We start from the raw sequence: 21,247 nt of genomic DNA on the forward strand, positions 1-21,247 counted from the left end.
GAAGAAAACACCGTGGGTGCCAAGACTCGGGTCACTCAGTGGCAGCGTACGCGTCCATGGCGAGTTTCCAATCCTTCGTCACGACCTCTCCTTCGGGCATCCGAGTCGCCGATGAGTCCCTTCGTGGTCGCCAATTTGTGGTATTGGGTTTTCCAGGCCTACATATTCCACAAAACCAGCTACACCATAAAACAGACGTTGGCACAGAAACTGGAAAATGCAAAAGACAAGTTTATTAAGACCCCATGGGGTGGTGGTACATTCCTACAGCACCCTTCGGCAATGCAAGAAGTATCACACTGAACATCGGTGCGAGATCTCTTTTATACAGTTTTACAGTAATAAAAAGAGTAGGCGGAACACATTTGCTCAGTTTAAGTACACATAAGGTCATTTTTGGAACACAGCCAACTCATGGGAGGAGTTACAACAACACTGGTCAGTTTGAGAGAACATTCCTAAGTGATGACTATCCACTAGTACAGAGGGTTTGACTCCGCATATGCAAGCTTGACCAGTACTAAAAATAAGAGTTTTTATCAATGTGAGGGAAGAGGAATGGCTGTCCTATCTGTTCCCCAGAACTAGTTAGAATTTTATCAAAAGTGGATAGGACACTTGTAACCACTTATACCAAGAGATATATTGAAAAACCCTCATAAACGTTGTGTATTTCGAGAAGCGGTATATCTTATTCTCCGCCCCACACAGACGTTATGGCAACAGTCATTGGGTTTTACAATTAGTATCTTGCCAGCCTCACCCGAGGCAGTCTCTGGTTTTATCGTGGCAGTATCCAGAGAAATTTTGAGTCACCCCACTGAAAGTGAAAAATATAGATAAAATAGTTTCCAGGCGATTAAGTACTGTTTATTCGAATCGCTGGACCACTAATTAAAAAGTTATATAGGTATGCTCTGGGGAAAATTAGGAATCCTTAGCATATGTCTTTAGGACAAAAAAACGTCAACATGTTTCTGCTCTCTTGGCCCGTGGGTCTAAGAGCATTCGTCAGGACATATAAACAAACAAAACACAGTGTAAAACTACTATCACTATTTGTGACGTAGGTGGGTCAATTTAACATAATAGTCTTACCCATTAAGGTTCTTAAGAGTCACCTAGAAAATTAGAAAGAGAAAGGGGTAACTAGTGGCATTTAACAAGTTAATGTTAAGTAGTGGTTGATCAAAAAACATTCATTGTGTTTATCAAAAATTGATTTAAAACGCTCTATTTAGAGACATAGTTTGCAGTTTGGTGAGGAAAATAAACAACAATAGTGACATTTACGGCGAGTTAAAGGTGGCGATATATTGAGACTAGCGTGTCAGTAATATGCCATGCACAAAAGTCTAGGTGATATGGTCAACATATGTAGTTGATACCGAGACTATAGTAAAACATACCTCTAAGTTGGGTGTACTTGGAGTGAACCTGGAGGGAAAAACGGAGGTCACGTGTGATACTGCCCTCAAAGACTATGAAGAATTAATGCCCGGTTACCTCATGTGAGGTCTTACCTTAAGATAATTTCTACAAGTTCCCTCAGGAGGTACGGACTTTAGTCCCAGGCTACAACGACATCAAAGAAAGATTGTAAAAATGATGTCTGCCGATAGTGTAGGCGGCGGGCAGTGAGGAGAAACTCACCCGCGTTGGAAGCGTGTTCCGCGTCTTGTGCTGACTCTGTCTCCTGGACGCTGAGAGCACGCTTCCGATGGCGTTTTATACAATACTGGCCATAGAAATAGAAAGGGGGTTATTTTTCTGAAGATCGAGGGACAAGTTTAAACTCCGAATACGGGGTTTAAAATCATTTGTATGCGCTAAGTTTTAATTTTGTGTTGTCTGAAATGTTTCAATATAATTATCATAACACTATTAGTGAAATTAAATTTTGAAACTCGACAAAATAAAGGTGGTGGAAACAGTGTAAGGCTCTCACCAAAATACCACGGGTTCATGTTGCAGGGAAAAAATCAAGTTATTTTGGCTGAAAAAACATTGGAATCAGCGTGCAAAATGATGCCATGAGATCTCATCGTTCAAACCGTACTTATTGGTTTTAAGGCGATCCACCCAACGTTGTTCCTTTTCATATAGTACCTTTTCCACATTGGGCATCACTTCTGATATTTTTTCTATAACAGTCCATTTCAGATCTTCAATGCTGTGCTTTTGCTCGATGAAATGAGAACAGAGCTTTGTTGTATTCTTTTGAAGGCGAATGTTGCTTTTGTGTTCCCCTATACGTAATTTCACCTTTCTACAGGTCATTCCAATGTATTTCTTTTCGCATGGACATGCAACCATATAAATCACATGAGATGAATTGCAGTTACTATGTTGTCTCTGTGTCCATTTGAATGTGGGGGATAGTTGTAAGGTTTTTGAGCTGGTCGTTGATTTACAGGCCAGACGTGACCTCCGTTTTTCCCTCCAGGTTCACTCCAAGTACACCCAACTTAGAGGTATGTTTTTCTATAGTTTCGGTATCAACTACATATGTTGACCATATCACCTAGACTTTTGTGCATGGCATATTACTGACACGCTAGTCTCAATATATCGCCACCTTTAACTCGCCGTAAATGTCACTATTGTTGTTTATTTTCCTCACCAAAGTGCAAACTATGTCTCTAAATAGAGCGTTTTAAATCAATTTTTGATAAACACAATGAATGTTTTTTGATCAACCACTACTTAACATTAACTTGTTAAATGCCACTAGTTACCCCTTTCTCTTTCTAATTTTCTAGGTGACTCTTAAGAACCTTAATGGGTAAGACTATTATGTTAAATTGACCCACCTACGTCACAAATAGTGATAGTAGTTTTACACTGTGTTTTGTTTGTTTATATGTCCTGACGAATGCTCTTAGACCCACGGGCCAAGAGAGCAGAAACATGTTGACGTTTTTTTGTCCTAAAGACATATGCTAAGGATTCCTAATTTTCCCCAGAGCATACCTATATAACTTTTTAATTAGTGGTCCAGCGATTCGAATAAACAGTACTTAATCGCCTGGAAACTATTTTATCTATATTTTTCACTTTCAGTGGGGTGACTCAAAATTTCTCTGGATACTGCCACGATAAAACCAGAGACTGCCTCGGGTGAGGCTGGCAAGATACTAATTGTAAAACCCAATGACTGTTGCCATAACGTCTGTGTGGGGCGGAGAATAAGATATACCGCTTCTCGAAATACACAACGTTTATGAGGGTTTTTCAATATATCTCTTGGTATAAGTGGTTACAAGTGTCCTATCCACTTTTGATAAAATTCAGTACTAAAAATAGCCTGTTGCTGGGCAAGTTAGGTGGTCAGTGGTACAGAGAAAGGACAAAAGGGCATGCTGACCACGAGGCAGTGCGTTCATATAAAATGGACGCCAGTGTTCTCAAAATGGCCTCCGAACACCATGGTCATGATAAGGGAAAATTTGTGTACAAAGCTTAACGCTAACCCGATCACTGTCAAATTACGACACATTAAGGGGCTTATTTAAGAGCCCTTGCATCACTTTTGCGCCGCTGGTGTGTCACTTTTTGTGACGCACCAGCGGCGTAAAAAATTAGCATTGGTGCACCATATTTACAAAGTAACGCATCTAGGTAGATGCGTCACTTTGCAAACCCCTGCGCCACATTATACCTGCACCAGGTATAATGTTTGCAAGGCGGCGTTCCGCGCAAGAAAGAGTAGCAGAAGTCACGCAGTGAAATCTATAAGATTTCACCGCGCCACTTCTAGGACACAAATGCGTCATTATCATATGCCTGCCTCAAGGCAGGCGTGAGACTAACGCAGGCACATTTCACATGAGACTTGCACATGTGTAATGACCCATTGCTGGAGTTGCGTCACTGTCGTGACACACTCCAGAAATGCGTAATTTTTGCACCTACAGATACGTCAGAAATACTGACGTATCTGTAACTCCTTGCAACATGATGCGTCAGACTGTAAACATGATGCATCATTGGTGTCGCAAGGAGGGTGCAGTGAAAAGTGACGCAACGCTGTTTTCACGCAGCGATGCGTCACTTTTCATAAATGAGGCCCTAAATAACAATGGATCATTTCTTTATACCAATAGATTACTCTAATGTGCAGCATTCCCATCTAAATTTGGCAAAACAAAGGCTATTTTAGTTTGAGCGTCTAGGAAATTCACAGATTGACATGGAGAATATAGGAGTTACTGATTAAAGAATAACACATACTTGTTTTGATCTTCAAATTATTTTTATGAAAGTTTGCTTAGGGTATGTTAGGAGTCAATATAAAACAGGAATGTGCACAAGACTAAGGGCCAGATGTACGACCCTTTTTTGCGGCAACAAATGGGAGATCCTCCTGTTTGCGATCGCAAAAAAGGGTAATGGCATTTACAAATACTATTTTGCGAGTCACTGACTCGCAAAATAGCATTTGCAACTCCCGCTATTAGGAAGGGGCTTCCTTTCCTAATAGCGAGTCACCATGCAATGTACAATTGCTTTGCAAATGCATTTCCGGCCGCAAAACATTCACAGTTTACCACCTACTTCAAGTAGTTGGTAAACCACTCGCAAATGGGAAGGGGCCCCAAGGGGACCCCTTACCCTTTGTGAGTATGTGAGAAAATAGTTTTAAGAGCAGACAGTGGTCCCAGGGACCACTGCCTGCCCTTAATAAAATGAAACTTAAAAATGTTATTTCTCTTTTTTAAATGCATCCAGTTTTCCTTTAATGAAAATGGGTAGCAATAAAAATTGAAAAAAAGACTGCTTTAGTTAAAAGCAGTCCCAGACATGGTGGTCTGCTGACCTCAGAGGGAACTCACATAGGGTAGGGCAGCTCAATCCCGACAAGACTGAGGTTCTGTTTTTTAACAAAGAGGTCCCTGCCCCAGTTGCCTTTTGGTGGCTGGTTGAATTGGGAACTGCTCCCATCCTGAAGGATTCGGTCAAGAATCTAGGTGTTCTCTTCTACACAGATCCAGCATGTTTCTGAGGTCTGCTTTGGCAAGATAAAAATGATTACGAAATTCATCGACTTCTTGCCGGAGTCAGCACATAAAACTGTGGTGCATGCGTTCGTCACTTCCCATCTAGACTATGCCAATGGACTCTATCTGGGTCTGCCTAGTGATTTGATCCCTAGGCTGCAGATAGTACAAAATGCGGCGGCTAGGCTGGTCCGAAAGGTCCTTCTCCGCCAGCATATTTCCGCTCACCTCAGACAACTTCATTGGCTCTCTGTGGCCAAGGGAGTTGAATGTAAGACCTTCCGAGCCTACCAAGGAAGAGGCCCTAAGTACCTGAGATTGAGGCTTTACCCTTACATTCAGGACAGATTGCTGCAATCCAACTTGAAGCGCTATCTATGCGTCCCCCGTTTTGCCAAAGCCAGACTGGGGGGCAGAACTTTCGAGGTGGGAACCTCTAAATGCTGGAGTGACCTGCCCTTTCAACTTTGTATGATGCACACTGAGCAGGAGTTGAGAAAGGCCTTGACGACCTAGCTGTTTACCTGCAGAGATGAATTGTCCACCGGCATGGCTACGATTTATCCGCGTTAGCACCGGGACACCTCAGTTGAGCTAGCTGAGTGCTCTATAAATGTCTCTTATTATTATTATTATTATTATTATTATTATTATTATTATTAATGCTAATTTACATGAGCCTTTCAACTGTCATCATGTTGTTGAATGGTCCCAAATGGTTTATAAAGATTTCTTTCAGAGCAGAGACAAAGGCTGTGATGCAGGGAAGTGTTTCTGTTTCTTTGGAAGAAAGACTAGTTACGCTGTGCCCAGGAACTTAACTTACTTCAAAGAGACTCACCTGGTACATGTAGATGTCAGATTACACTCAAACATGCCCCTTTTTTTATCCTCTCAGCGAGGCAGGCCCCAAACCCAGGGAGAGGAGAGAAGCCCATAGAACTGGTTTGAATGACCAGAGAGGAGGGGCTGCTCATTATCCTGACCACACCTCTGGGTGGGCACACAGTCTCTGCACAAGAGGAGAGATGTTTCACCATTTTGGATTTAGGAGTAAGGGCCACTTTGGGATTGCTTACAAAAGGGCACACAAGAACTGCTGCAAACGTGGATAGGGTTACCCCAGGCAAACTTTACTCCATTGGTTAAGGAAGGGCCAGGATTCACCACCATCCACAAACTAGTGCCAGGCATAAATATGGCATCCCCTGGCACCCTCCTCAGAACACATTGACTTGAGGAAGAACAGAACAGCACTGGACCTGCTCTCTGTGACATGGGAGGAGCTCTGAAGGACAGGGCCATCTCTCTTTTGTACTTTGGACAGAGACCTCAGCTTCAAGTGTCAGTTGGCTGGTCTCCTTTTGGCTAATGGGCTTCAAAAAGCTACAAGAGTCCTTTACCTGCACCTCCCAGCTGACCAGTACCAACTAAACCTGACCTGGACCCTACAAGTGGCCTCTGCCTGCTAAAGTGAGTCCTGACTCCAAAGAGCTGTTCTTGGGGTCCTAGAACCTTGGGCTGTGCCTGGCTGGACTTCTTATAAAACCTTTGCAAACCTGGGACTCAAAAACCTCTGGAGGACCAGAACCAATTTCCCAAGCAAATCCGCTCAAGTTGTCTTGTTGCTGGACAAAAAAAGCAGGGTTCTCCCACTGAGAGATTCTCCACAGCAGCAAACGCGATTCAGCAGTACCTCAGCAGAAAGGTATCTGGCCTGATAAAGTCCTTGTCAAGTAGAGCCTTGCCCTGTGGAAGGATTCTCCGCTCTGAAAAAAGAGACTATCAATCAGATTTAGAGTTTGGCAGATGAGTTACTCCATCACAAACCTGACAGTTATGCCATCTGTCATATTACAAGTGCTATTGAATATAATGCACTTATAATACAGTGGATGGAACATTAATCTTGACCCAGTTAAGAAGTCAAAAGTATCCGACCAGCAAGAGGACTTCCCTGAGCATGAGGTTAAAATTTTCCTTGAATGGACTTTTTTCCACTTACCCAAATGGCTTCACAGTGGCCTTGTCCAACAGCTAACTTGTCATGGGGCCCTACTAAGATGGAGTCTTCTGCCTTGACCCACTGCAGGATTTTGACCTTCATTTCTAAGACTATGTCTAGAGGTAACACTTCTGAATGGGTCAAACCTGATTGGTGTATCCTGTCTCCGCGCCATCATGGTCAGCCTGAAATCATGCCTAGGTCCCTGTCTACCATGACCAGATGACTCGCATTAGCGCTAAGTCCTTTTTCACACGATTTTTACTTTAATCTTTGAAAGTACCCTTATTTTATTTTTGCCATTTTTGGTGTCATTTTATTTATTCAAACTTACTTTATTTTTTACATTCAGTTTGGGACTTTTTTTGCTTGGTGTTTTGAAGGTATTACTGTTTTGGTACTCCGTAAACACTTTACACATTATTTGAAGCTAAGCCTGTCGGCTGTGAAACTACCAGGGAGCTGAGATCAGATTAATGTAGTGACTTTAAATTAAGGATTCACCCTGGCCAGAGTTGTGATTATTCCTTAAGGAGTGTAGTCACCCCGCCCCCACACACACAGATAATAATCCATTTTCCTACAGTGTGGATCTTGTGTTTAATTAACTTCATAGGTATGTGCCTTCTGATATGCAGTCAACAACACCACTAAAAAAATATTAACATCTGTTAACCTTGCGATTCTAATCTATCTACACTTGTATTATCTACTAAATTCAACTTTTATCTTGCCTGCAATTCATATCTACATAGGGTAATTAGGATTGCTTGATGCAAGAATCCTCTGTCCCCCTACAAAAGAATTTAAACATCAAAATGGAAGTACTAGTCCACAAAGAATTTAACTACTAAATTCTAAGTTCGAATAAAGTTCAAAATCGTTTTCTCACTGACTTCATTTCCAGAGAACTTCTCTGAAACAAAAATTCTTTCAGCAATCTCTTCAAGACGAAGCCCGTTCCTCAAACACAAATCACGAATCCATAAACCAAGGATTCTCGCTGCAACAACACAGTGGAACAAGCACCCAACAAGGAAGCAGGGACTCACAATGCAAGTTATACCAGATAATCGAAGTTGTCTCCCGCCATCTCCAAGCACCATGAGAGTTAGAGTCTTCATGTGAATTGTAGTTGCATAGTCAGGCATTAATTGAACTGTGCATTCTCCACATGCATAAGGCTTCACGCCAGGCTGCGCTGGCACTGTGCACGCCAAAACCCTTTCCACCAATCAAATGGAATAGGCACAAGTAAATTCGGTATAGGGTGTCCTGCACCACCATGTCACCATCAAGAAGACTTGTCTCCACATCTACCGCCTGACTCGGGTGCATCGGTGGCGTGGGGTATACCGCATATGGTAATTAAAGGGTGCATTAATGCCCGCACCCCCACAGTTTTCACAATCTACGAATCAGCAGGTCAATAATCTGTAATAATATTTGGTAAAAACTCATTAAAAAGGTACTAGGTGGATTGTAGTGCACATAGCACCAAAATCTGCATTTTATACTCCAGTTTGAAAGGCAAAACTTGAGGCAGAGATATTTCTTACATGCCTTAGATTCCGAACCCAACAGAATCTTACTGCAATGTGTCCTATAAGTACTGCACGTCTTACTTGGTACTTGTAGTCAGGGCTAAAAAGGTAAAGGACAAAGCAGATGCATATCAATCAATCAATCACTGCATTTCTAAAGCACGCTACATACCCGTGAGGGTCTCAAGGCGCTAGGGGGGAGGCTGCTACTGATCGAAGAGCCAGGTCTTGAGAAGTCTTCTGAAGGCCAGCAGGTCCTGGGTCTGTCGAAGGCTGGTAAGGAGAGTGTTCCAGGTTTTAGCGGTGAGGTAGGAGAAGGATCTGGCACCGGTGGTGGTTTTCCGGATACGAGGAACTGATGCGAGGGCGAGGCTGGCAGAGCGAAGGCTGCGGGTGGGGGTGTGGAAGCTGAGTCGGTCGTTGAGGTATGTAGGTCCGGTGTTGTGTAGCGCTTTGTGTGCGTGGATGAGGAGTTTGAAGGTGATCCTCTTGTTGACGGGGAGCCAGTGTAGGCTTCTCAGATGGGGGGTGATGTGGCTGCGTCGAGGGACGTCGAGGGTCAGTCGTGCCGAGGCATTCTGCATTCGTTGTAGTCGTTGCAGGAGCTTGGTTGTTGTTCCTGAGTAGAGGGCGTTCCCGTAGTCAAGTCTGCTGGTGACGAGGGCCTGGGTGACAGTTCTTCTCGTGTCGGGGGAGATCCATTTGAAGATCCTATGGAGCATTCGGAGGGTGTTGAAGCAGGACGCTGAGTCAGCGTTGACTTGCTTGGTCATGGAGAGGGCGGAGTTGAGGATGACTCCCAGGTTGCGTGCGTGGTCGGTGGGTTCCGGGGCAGTGCCTAGCGATGTGGGACAAGAGGAGTCGTCCCAGGCTGATGGGGTGGGTCCGAGGATGAGGACCTCCGTTTTGTCTGAATTCAACTTCAGTCTGCTGTCCTTCATCCAGTCGGCGACGGCCTTTATTCCTCTGTGAAGATTGGCTTTGGCGGTGTGTGGGTCTTCGGTGAGAGAGATGATCAGCTGGGTGTCGTTGGCGTAGGAGATGATGTTGAGGCTATGTTGTCGTGCGACGTGGGTGAACGGTGCCATGTAGATATTGAACAGCGTTGGGCATAGTGTGTAGTGACATTACCTCGAGACCATTGGCCTTATCTAGAGTGTGGTGCTGCCATTGTGGAGTACAGTATGCGCATTTAGACAGGTAGCCTGAGATCTCTGTGGATGTAGCAGAACTGACATCACGGTCTCTCTCTCCGTTGAAGGCACAAACACTTTCTGGAGCTACCATCATGTTTATTACGGCTGCTTTGCGAGATTATTTACTCTTCATCAAAAAAAAGTCTTAAAGCTGAGTTTAGAATTCAACCAAAATGAAATGTTACTGGCATGCTGGGGGGGTTTCTCCCAGTGTGTGAGGTTCATTCCTTTCCTTCTTTCGTTTAGGTGGTCCTGAGCAGGAGAGAAAATATGTGGAATGTCCACCCTAAACTGGGTGTCCATTCTGAGGGACCTTGGGAGACATTTGTCAGAAGTTTCCACTGACACTGTCCACTAGACTTAAAAAAAAGCGTCAGAATCACTCTGTGGCTTAATCTGCTGGCGGTAGGAGGCCACAGCGGGCCGTGCTGCTCCTGTCAGACAGGCAGTATCGATTACAGCCTCTGGTTTCAAAGTCGCGCGTGTCATGGCGGCCTGCACGCTGCACGCATTTATTGAAAAGGAGACTGGCATGGGCACGGTTGGCTGAATTGTCACGTTGATGCGTTGCACAACCCTTCCATGAACTGTGACGGCTTCTTCTATTCAAAGGCCATAATTTCCTGGAAATAGACACTTACATGTTTTACCATCACTGCCCCCGGTTTTTGTACTGGTATTATTCATTTGTATTTAAAATAAAAAAAACATGAATGCTGAAGGAGACAAATAACCTTGTAAAGGGCCGCGCTAGTTTAACCCTCCATGACCTTTGACGTGATCCTTGAAAATAGCGCAGCGAGCAAAGTTACTGACGCCCTTGTTACTTGTGAATGCGTGTGAGCTTTACATGAATGTCCACGGATCATTGTTGTTGTTCACTTATCTCCTTCGGTATTCCAAAAATGTGTGAACTTTCAGTCTTTTTAATTTCCTTATTACCGGAGGTTCGTGGAAGCTTTTGAACTCTGCTCCTGTTGAAAATTAATTTTATTTGGTGCCCTGGTCATGAGTTAGTCTCATGTTACTAAGACTGAGCGGTCGCGACCTTTCTTGAAAGTCAGAAATGTGTTTGACAGGTGTGGAGCAGCGCCTTGCATGGATCACACAACACCCCTATGAATGGCAGGCTGCTGCACATTAACATAGCAAGGGTGCCATAGGCCTTGGTGCAAGCAAGGAAACTGCCTCCTTTGATGGCTGTTGGAGGTAGTACTACAGCAATTATCTGGGTTCAATGGGTCACTCGAGCCTCTGAGCCCCGGTGCCACTGCACCTGCTGCAGCAATGGTAGCTACGCCCCTGTGAGGAAGTTCGAGAGTCTGAGGGGCTCATTTATGAGGTTTTACCATAGGGCCGCGCCGCAGGCCTCCCTGCAGTGCTGCCCTACGGTAAAAGAAAAGGGCAGGAATCTATGAGATACTACACATTCCTGTCCTTCTCCCCTGCGCCGGGGCATAATGGGGTGCCGTGCACCAACGCAGGCACCTTTGCACCATGGTGAACGGGTGCCTGCGTTGAGGGGATGATTGTTTTTGTGCAGGAAGGGAAACCTTCCTGCACAAAAACAATCACAAGAGGCCTTTTCCTTGTTCTATTTGTGCTGCGTTCTGCAGCACACATAGAACAAGGAAAAACAAGGAGAGGCGTACGTTTTTGGCGCTGCCTCAGATTTATGATTTCACGTAAATCTGGGGCAGTGTCAAAAGGCCATGGATGTTGCTGGGAACGCCCCCAGCAACACCTATTGCACGCCCCTTTAACGCAGAAAAGTGTGTTAAATGGGACAATATTTACAAGGCAGCATTAACCCAAAAATAGTGACCTTTATTTAACTGATAAACATGCACTCATACTTTGATGCCTGACGCGTATCAGCAAATTAAGCAGATAAATGTAACAAAACGCTACACCGACAGGTAAATATTATCATTATACACAGATATATGTTATGTTATAAATTTATACAGCGCACGATTACCCAGAGGTGTCTTGGCGCGAGCAAATCGGGAAACCAGGCAAAGAAGATTAATCAGTGAATAGCCAGGTTTAAATAGCTTTCCTCAATAGTATCAGGGAGGGGAGACTTCTGATGCTAAACGGTAGTGAGTTCCAAATCGTGGTAGTTCCCACCATAAATCGTCTGCCGCCCTAGTGGAACTTTAAGACTCTCTGGGAAAGTATCACTTTTGCTCCTTGTGATCTCAAGCATCTGTTTGGGAACTACCAGTGTAGTGCACGTCTTAGGAACTGAGGACCGTCCCCTTGAAGTGCCTTGTACGTAATGCAGAGGGTTTTAAACTTGATACGTTTTGTTATTGGCAGCCAATGCAATCTTTTGAGATGAATACCCACAGACTGGAATTTGGGAATCCCCAAAAGAAGTCTGGCGGCCGCATTTTGGATCATTTTGAGCCTTTGAAGTTGTTTAGTAGGTACGCCAAGATGAGCGTTACAGTAGTCCAATCTCGAAAGAATCTGATATGTAACCACCGTAATCCTGCTTTCTAAGGGAATCAGTGGAAGAATTTTTTTTTATGGCCTTAAGAATAAAAAAGCTGGAAGATGAAACAGCTTTGACTTGAGTTTCAAAACCAAGTCTTTGATCTATAACCACACCCAGGTTTTTCACCTTTGGAACCGGGGTAGTTGCTGACCCTAGATCATCTGGCCACCAGATTTGTGACCAAGATGGAGAGAATTTACCAAATAAAATCACCTCCGTTTTCCCGGAGTTTAATTTAAGACAGTGCGAGCTCATCCAAGAGCTGACTGCTGTCATGCAGTCCCTAAACCTGTTTACTGGCGGTGAAGTGTTTTTAGTGATGGTAACCACAATTTGGGTATCATCTGCGTATGACGTCAGTGCCATCCCAAAAGATCGAATAAGGGATGCCAGTTCCAGAACATAAATGTTGAAAAGAGTGGGACTTAAGGAAGAGCCCCGAGGAACTCCGCAGGGAAGTGTGAAAGATGAAGAGGTCAGTTTCCCCAGGGCCACCGATTATATTCTACCCTCAAGAAAGGAGGACAGCAATTTCAAGGCCTTTCCTGAGATGCCCAAAACCTTCAAGGTCTTTAGCAGGCTTTTATGATCAACCGTATCAAAGGCCGTCGACAAGTCAAGCAACACCAGGGCTGCAGCACCCCCTGTGTCCATGACTGTTCTAATCTCGTCAGTGGCCTTAATCAATGCCGTTTGGATGCTATGCTCTGATCTGAATTCAAACTGCGCCTCGTCCAATAAGTCATGCTCCAGTAGATGCGTGGTCATTTGGATATTCAATTACCTTTTCTACCAGTTTAGCTGGCACTAGGAGACGCAAGATGGGTCTGTAATTCCCTGGATCCAGAACATCAAGATTAGCTTTTTTTAAAAGAGGCAAAATTGAGGCTCTCTCCCAAATCGAAGGAAAGGTACCTTCTGTAAACATAGCATTAAAACTGGAAGTTAACCTCAACCCAAGTACCTCTGGGGCTTTACTAAATATCAAGGGTGGAAGTGGATCGTAAGGGAAACCTGATCGTATTTTAGAGATAAGGGTTGTTATCTCAGCTACTATTACTTCTCTAAATTCCGCAAAAATTAGGTCATTAGGACATAATACCTTAGATGTATTGTGCTTATCTAAATTAGGGTGTACCCCATTATCAAAGGTGGTAAAAATGTGCTCAACTTTATTTTGAAAAGGCTGGCTAGATGGTTGCAAAAAGCCTGCGAGTGGTTACTCCTTTCTCTAACTGGGGGCATAGACAGTTTGGTCACCACTCGAAAAAGTTCTTTGGAGGAGTTTTCAGCCTCCTTAATTTCCTTTGAGAAGTAAGTAGCTTTTCCGATAGTATCAGTTTTTTATAGCCTGCTATTAGTAGTTTGTATTTCCCCAAATCTTGTTCACTATAATTACTTCTGCAGCAACGCTCCTGTCTTCGACACTCCTATTTTTTTTGTCTAAGAGTGTCGGTGAACCAGGGAGCGGATGGAGCATTCCTATAACCTGTAGACTTTTTAAGGGGAGCTAATGCATTGGTTGTCTCTGTGAGCCATTAATTGAAATTAACTGAGGCTAATTCAGGTTCTTGTGGACCATTCGTAGAAGTTAGGGTAAGCTGATCGTTAAGCTGGTTGCTGTCAACCTGTTTCCAGTTTCGGTATAATCCTGACGATTTATTAAGTTGGCTGGGTTGGACCTTGACTGGGTTCTCAAGCTCAAATATGATGGCACTATGATCAGTCCAGGACTGTGGTTGAATTTACTTAACCCCAAGTGCTTTATGGTTAGAGAAAATGCCATGCAGTGTACGGCGGCCTGGTGTGTGGGGCCTTTGACCCTTTGATTTAGTCCCGCAAGTGTCATAGTGTCGATCAGCGCAATGGTGTTAACATCTGTATCTACTTCAAGATGATAATTAAAATCACCAAGTATAGTAAGGTTATTTTCTAGTGCACAGGTTTCAAGCAGAGTATTAGGAGAGGCAAGGAACAGATATTTATTTTCCCCTGGGGGATGATAGTTTCGTTTAAAAAAAAAAAAGAGATACAGTTGGCAATTTTAAAACTAAATGACAATAGCTCACAGTTTGCTGAGGGAATAGCCTTAAATGCCCCTGTGTAAGTATCTTGATATATAACAGCAAGACCGCCACCCTTTTTAGGTCTTGGCTAGTAACGCGCGAAGCGCGTTCTCGCCAGAGAACTATAGCCGATGTCTCAGCCGACAACGAGCTGGAATGTAGCTACAAGAGCTGGCCGCGCGCCCAGCATTCCCTATGGCAGCGTCAGATTCCGACGCGCGCTTTCAGATCGGGTCGCGCGCGTGAGCTTCTACCGTAGACAGCTCACGTGAAGTCATGCGGCCCAATCCCAAGGCGCGTGTCGGAATCCGACGCTGCGATGGCGTCTGGTGCGCGCCGACTTCCTCAGTGCTTGTTAGACCTGTGGGCGCATGCGACACTTCACCTCAGCTCTGAGGTTCTGCATTGGGACTTTAGTCTCAGAAACCCCTCATCTCCACCTGCCTGGTGTATGCAAGGTGAAATGTTGTTTGACCCGGTTATTTATTATTTTTTGAAAACTTTAGAAACCTACAATCCTCTAATAAGTTGTCTTGTCTTCTCGTTAGCTGATAGTTTTCGCCTTTCTTTTTACGAGCCGCACCTTTCTTTTCCTCGGCGCCGTTGGTTCGCCCCCTCGGTGGCTTGGAATGAATGAATGCATGTAGCGCCTCCGGGCTGCTGCCTCTCTGCAGTAGCTCTGGCTGCTGTCCTGTGCCGGGTGGTGGTCCTCAGTGCTGCGCTTCTCGATGGCCCTGGATGCGCCAGTCCCCATCTCTCGTTCGTGCCCCTGGGCGGGGCTCCTGTGTACTGCCCCCGGGGTAGACCTTGCTCTGTGCGCTCATCCCCCAGGGCCGCCGGTGCCAAGTAAAGGAATGCGGCCTCTGAGCCGTGGAAGAGGGAGGGAGTGGAGCCACATACCTGACAACACTGGCAGCCCCACCCCTCCGCAGCCCCACACACACGAGCACCCACAGTGCTGTCACGGTCTGCAGTTACAATCCAATGCCATCAAACCTGCACACCGACACCCACGCTGTCTTTAAAACCATGCCACCCTTCACACAGATACTCCTACACAACTCTCAACGATAACCTCGACATACACGGAAGCACCTTTCCCCCTTCCACTCAGGCACCGCAACCTGCACGCTGGCGCCCCCTGACTACATCCTACACACAGAGTAGCACTGACAGACTCTGATGCACTGATTGGCCACACTTCTACACCATTGCCATAGTATCCCTCACCCAACCAGCACTGACAGCCCAGGCAACACACTTCCCCCTCGCACTCTCCACACACTGAGCCACTAGACCCTGTCACTGCACACTGACAAACCCCACCTTCACACCTCCCTATCACTGACAGACTCCCCAGACTACCACCCTGTCACCTGTGACCCTGCCACCCATCAGTACGCTTGACGGATGACAGACTCACCATGCCTCCCTACTTCATGAAACACTGATGCTTCTCTCGCCGAAGCCCCTACAGACACTGATGCCCTGAACTTCCTGGGCACCGAGCAGATTATTTCCACTTCACCTGTTTTGAATTAAATCTGTTTATCTTCATAGTATTTTCGCATCATGCAAAAGCGTGTTATGAGAGCAGAAGAACGCGAGCAGCAGTGAGGGACTTCTTTCCGCCCTCCATATACAGTATGACTTGCATTCCTAGAGCCAGGCGGCTCTGATCAGGGGCGTCGCTTGAGGGGGGATGTGAGGTTCAGGTTTTCCAACACTCACTTCAGATGCAATGTTAAAATACATAATTCAAACAAGCAGGGCTTTTAGAGAGGGCTTTAGGAGCAGTGTTAAGTTAGAATAATACAGATTGGTGGGGGTGCTAGATGAGATAAAAACAATTTTTTTTTAAAATTGCCAATATTTTCGAAGTCTTTCCAACCAGAGAGGGTGTGTGCGTTTTTGTCTGTGTGTATGCACAAATTCCTTGTGAACTCCAACAGACACCTCACCATACCCGACTGAAGGCACCTGTAGTAAACTATTCACCAGAAAGGACATCAATTATGGGTTTGTAACACCCTAAACACCCCCCTGAAGCTACGTCTCTGTTTCTGGAACAGGCCGGTCCTAATGCCCATCCCAACTCTAGGTGGCCCCCAATGAGAGCATGCTCTCTGCGAGCACCTTCACATCGAGAGAAGGCGCTCCTAGGAGTATGGGCAGGTGGTTGTCCACTCTGGAGCAGCAGAAGCCCAATTCCTGGAGGTACTAAAAAGCCACCAGAAAATACTTTGCAGAGTCCACCGGGACAGACAGAGGTGCAACCCCAGAGGTGTGGTTACGCCCCAGTTCTAAGGTTCTAATTGGCACCTCCCCCCAGTTTCGGGTCAAAATGTTGAAAAGTTCTACTTTCTCTGTCTGGACTGAATATATTATTCACAGAGAGACCATATTAATTCAAGCAATCGCCTCTATGCTATGGATGTAAATGTAGCATAGCAGAAGGCACGCATGCGCAGGCATCTACGGCCTTATACATTTCAACAGTCTTTCTCGTGGCTACTCTTGAGGCCACTGGATTCCAAGAAATGCAGCGTCCAACGATCAACTGTTTGTATTAAAAGATGGCATTTTGGTGAAAGACCTCGACCGAGTCCCCCAAGCTGCCTAGAGTTCTCTTCATACATGGGATGCCAATTCTACAGTACTTCGGCATATATGATAACACTGCTGCACCCCCCTCTCATGACAACAATAAAAACGATCATGTCACGAGAGTGAAAAAATAAACCCAGCAGCCATGTCTCAAGTTTTCAACAGCCACGTTATTCTAAAGTGTCTTTCTTTATTACTGCAAAAACGCAACACCACAGGGCAATATTGTACACGTGTTTACAGCAGCATCCCTAACCTGTGCAACAAACGCACACAGCCCCCTCCTCCCCCCAGTATTTCCCAGTGGCCCCATCTTCTTTATGCAAGCCTCAATAGTAGAACAGCCCCCCCCCCCCCTGCACAACGTGACACTTTACGGCTGATTCGACAGAACTCAGGCATGTACCAAACAATACATTCAGTGCACGCACTTTCAAACAGCATCCTTCCATTTCGCACTTACTGAAACAGCGTGCACTGCTGCCCCTCACAGAATGCAATGGAGATCAGCGTGGAGTGACTGCTCGTAACATGCATATGTGTAGTGGCGGGCCGATATATCCATGATTGATAAACTCCATAAGATGCTGAAAGCGGAGACATACGAGTCATTTGGGGGCCTTTGTTAGTAGAGCAGGAGAGGTGTATTTCAACTCTGTACAAAGGGACAGTGCGCCGTGAGGGGCATCATCAGAGCTGTGTGAATAATAACAGCTGTGAGCCCATGCCTGAGGTGCATCATCAGAGCTGTGTAAATAATAACTGCGTCAGTCCCGTGCGTGAGGTACATCATCAGAGCTGTATGAATAATAACAGCTGTGAGCCCGTGCCTGAGGTGCATCATCAGAGCTGTGTGAATAATAACAGCTGTGAGCCCATGCCTGAGGTGCATCATCAGAGCTGTGTAAATAATAACTGCGTCAGTCCCGTGCGTGAGGTACATCATCAGAGCTGTATGAATAATAACAGCTGTGAGCCCGTGCCTGAGGTGCATCATCAGAGCTGTGTGAATATTAACTGCGTCAGCCCAGCGTCAGAACTGTGTGAATAATAACAGCTGTGAGCCCGTGTGTGAGGTGCATCACTAGAGCTGTGTGAATAATAACAGCTGTGAGCCACGTGCCTGAGGTGCATTATCAGAGCTGTGTGAATAATAACTGCCGGCAGCCCCGTGATGAGGTGCATCATCAGAGCTGTGTGGATAATACCTGCGTCATCCCCGTGCTGAGGTGCATCATCAGAGCTGTGTGAATAATAACAGCTGTGAGCCCGTGGCTGAGGTGCATCATCAGAGCTGTGTGAATAATAACAGCTGTGAGCCCGTGGCTGAGGTGCATCATCAGAGCTGTGCGAATAATAACTGCGTCAGCCCCGTGCGTGAGGTACATCATCAGAGCTGTATGAATAATAACATCTCTGAGCCCGTGCCTGAGGTGCATCATCAGAGCTGTGTGAATAATAACTGTGGTAACAAATATAACATTATCAGGGAGAAAACGACAATTATAAAGCACAACAATCAATTAAAAAATACAAAATTTTGTTTATTAGTAAGTATATATACTCAGGATAAAAACATAAAATTTATGACACATAACAAAATGAGACATATGACCTATTCTACAAACAATCAATATAATACATAAATGACACCATTAATTATTAATTCATAAAGTTGTAGTCCTCTTCTCGACGCGCGTTTCGGCGTTTTTCACAAGAACGCCTTCTTCAGGAGCCACATATACAGTCAAAAAACTGGATGTCCTATATGTTTCCAACAGATACAAGGAACACTAGAACGAAAGTCTGTCCTCACTTGGAGTGGTTGAAGAAACTCGGATTCTTGTATTTCTACCCAACCAAGGAGCCGATTTACTAAATTCTAAGTGGTCGATACTCCTACTTCCACTGTACTCGTTATACCTCCAAACGATCCTTATACTAATACGGAGGTAGTGGGTTTCAAAACGGGAAAGCCGCTGTTAATCTAGCGCTTGTTTCTATGGGTGGTCAATTTTAAGATGAATAGTGTTGGATTAAGTCGATACTGTTTGACTGACCGGGGACCGCAGAGAATATATCTGCTCCCTTAGCGTTGCTTAAAGAATGATGAATAGTATTAAGTTGAGTCGATACTGATTGGATAACCGGGGACTGCAGTAGATAAATCTGCTCCCTTAGCGTTGTCTCAGAATACGATAATTAAAATTCACACTGCGTGAACATCAACCCGCGGGCGTCACGATCAAGGAATCTAGCGGCGTCCCGCAGCCGTTGGGTAGGATAACTTAATACTAGCCTGTGCCTGAGGTGCATCAACAGAGCTGTGTGAATAATAAGTGTATCAGCCCAGTGCGTGAGGTGAATCATCAGAGCTGTATGAATAATAACGGCTGTGAGCGACAGCATACTCTTGCACACACTCTCACTGCTCACCAATTCAAAGTTTGCTAAAAACTTTATGCAACGCATTGTCATACACAAGGCCAATAACTCAAACTTTAATGCTGCGAGACCTATTGCATTCCAAATGCTTGTTATGCTTCCTGTCATTTCTGAAGACGGAATAGCCTGGTGGTACCGCAGAGCAAAAGTCTGGCCCTGAAGCCTGATCAGCCCAGGTTTCAGTAACAAAGAGCACATGTATGCCCTGAGCATCGATTAGCTCGGAGATGTCTAGTTTATGTTTGAGCACTGATCTGACATTTAAAAGTGAGCCTCAGGGTATTTGTTCTTGGGATTGTTGCTCCTAAGCGGCCCATTATTCAAATGCATATTTTCTTTGGGAAGGTTGTGGTTTACTTTGAAACCACAATTATTGCATTTCACATGCCTAATTGTGTCTACGCCTTCACCCAGGATATGAGTGCAGCTTTCATCTATATTTGGTAAAGATTGATTTCATCTTTTTAAATCATGGCTTGTACATGTGGTGAGTTGGACAGCATTTCTGGTGCTCATCGCTGACGGGCGCTGACGGGCTTGCCTTTGGCACGCCTTATGCCTGTATTTAAGGGAATCACACCCTGTTTTAAAATCCACATGGTATCTATCTGCTTAGCGAGGACAACAAGGAAGCACAATTTTCTGTACTTTTCCGCTTTTAAAAATAAATACGAACAGAAAATAGATTGTTTTGTGTCTGTATTTATCTGTAAAAATCAGTAAAAACGGAAAACTGGAAGCCCTAATTATTAACGTTCAAAGCTGAAGCCCATACCAGGTCATATGGGTTCCCCTTGATATGCCTTGGGACCCCAATTTGATGTATCATTTGAAGAGAGGTCTGAAGATGAATGAATTCTAAGGGCCAGATGAACGACCTGCAAAATAGCACACTGCAAATTGGGAGTCATTTGCGACTCGCAATTTGCGAGGCGCTGTTTTGCATGTACAACAGTATGTTGAAAACTGTTTGTGATTCCCAATGGGGTCGCAAATTGCAAGGCTCATGAATATTAATGAGCCTCTCGCAATTTGCAAGCCCATTGGGAATGACTTGCCCTCCCAGGGATGGTGGCCTGCTGGGCTCAACAGACCACCATGTCTGGGACTGCTTTTTTAATAAAGTTGTTTTCTTTAAATGCAGTCCGTTTTCCTTACAGTAAAACGAAATGCATTTAAAAAAGAAAAATGAAACTTTTTGTTAAGGGCAGGCAGTGGTCTCTGGGACCTCTGCCTGCTCTTAAAAAATATATTTCAACATACTCACAAAGGGGAAGGGGTCATTTTCATTGCCCGCGCTGCATCGCCAAATGCTCACAAAGAATTTCGTTTTATTTATTTATTTGTATACTTACCTCTTTTGGGCCGTATTCCAGAGTTTACTACCCCCCACCCCACGTCACCGCCCGGCAGCACTCCCACCAGGAGCGGCTACTGAAGAACAGCACAGTAATGTCACGTGTATTTGAACAAAATTCACAAATCCTGAATTGAGACAAAAAAGCGTTGTGTTAACAGGCCATGTGCATTCCCTATCTTGGAGTAAAGTCTTACCTGTGCTCGAATAGAGCTTACCACAGGAAGCAGTCTGAGTCATATACTGCATAACATTTAGATCAACGGCCTTCCAAACTTGTACAATATCTTACAAGTCTGCCATTTCTGTAAGTATGTGTTCACTCCCAGGGGCATATTTACAAAGAATTGGTGTATGGTAGCGCTGCAAGTCATTTTGCAGCACGGTTGTACACCAAAGCACAGAAATGCAATGCATTTACAAGATACAGTGCATTCCTGTCCTTTCTCCTGGTGCACAATATACAGCTGAGCACCAACCCAGACCCCTTGCACTGTGGTATTTGTATTTTTGGCAGTATT

This window comes from Lissotriton vulgaris, chromosome 2_1 (assembly GCF_964263255.1).
Source record: "Lissotriton vulgaris chromosome 2_1, aLisVul1.2, whole genome shotgun sequence".
NCBI classification, from domain to species: Eukaryota; Metazoa; Chordata; class Amphibia; order Caudata; family Salamandridae; genus Lissotriton; species Lissotriton vulgaris.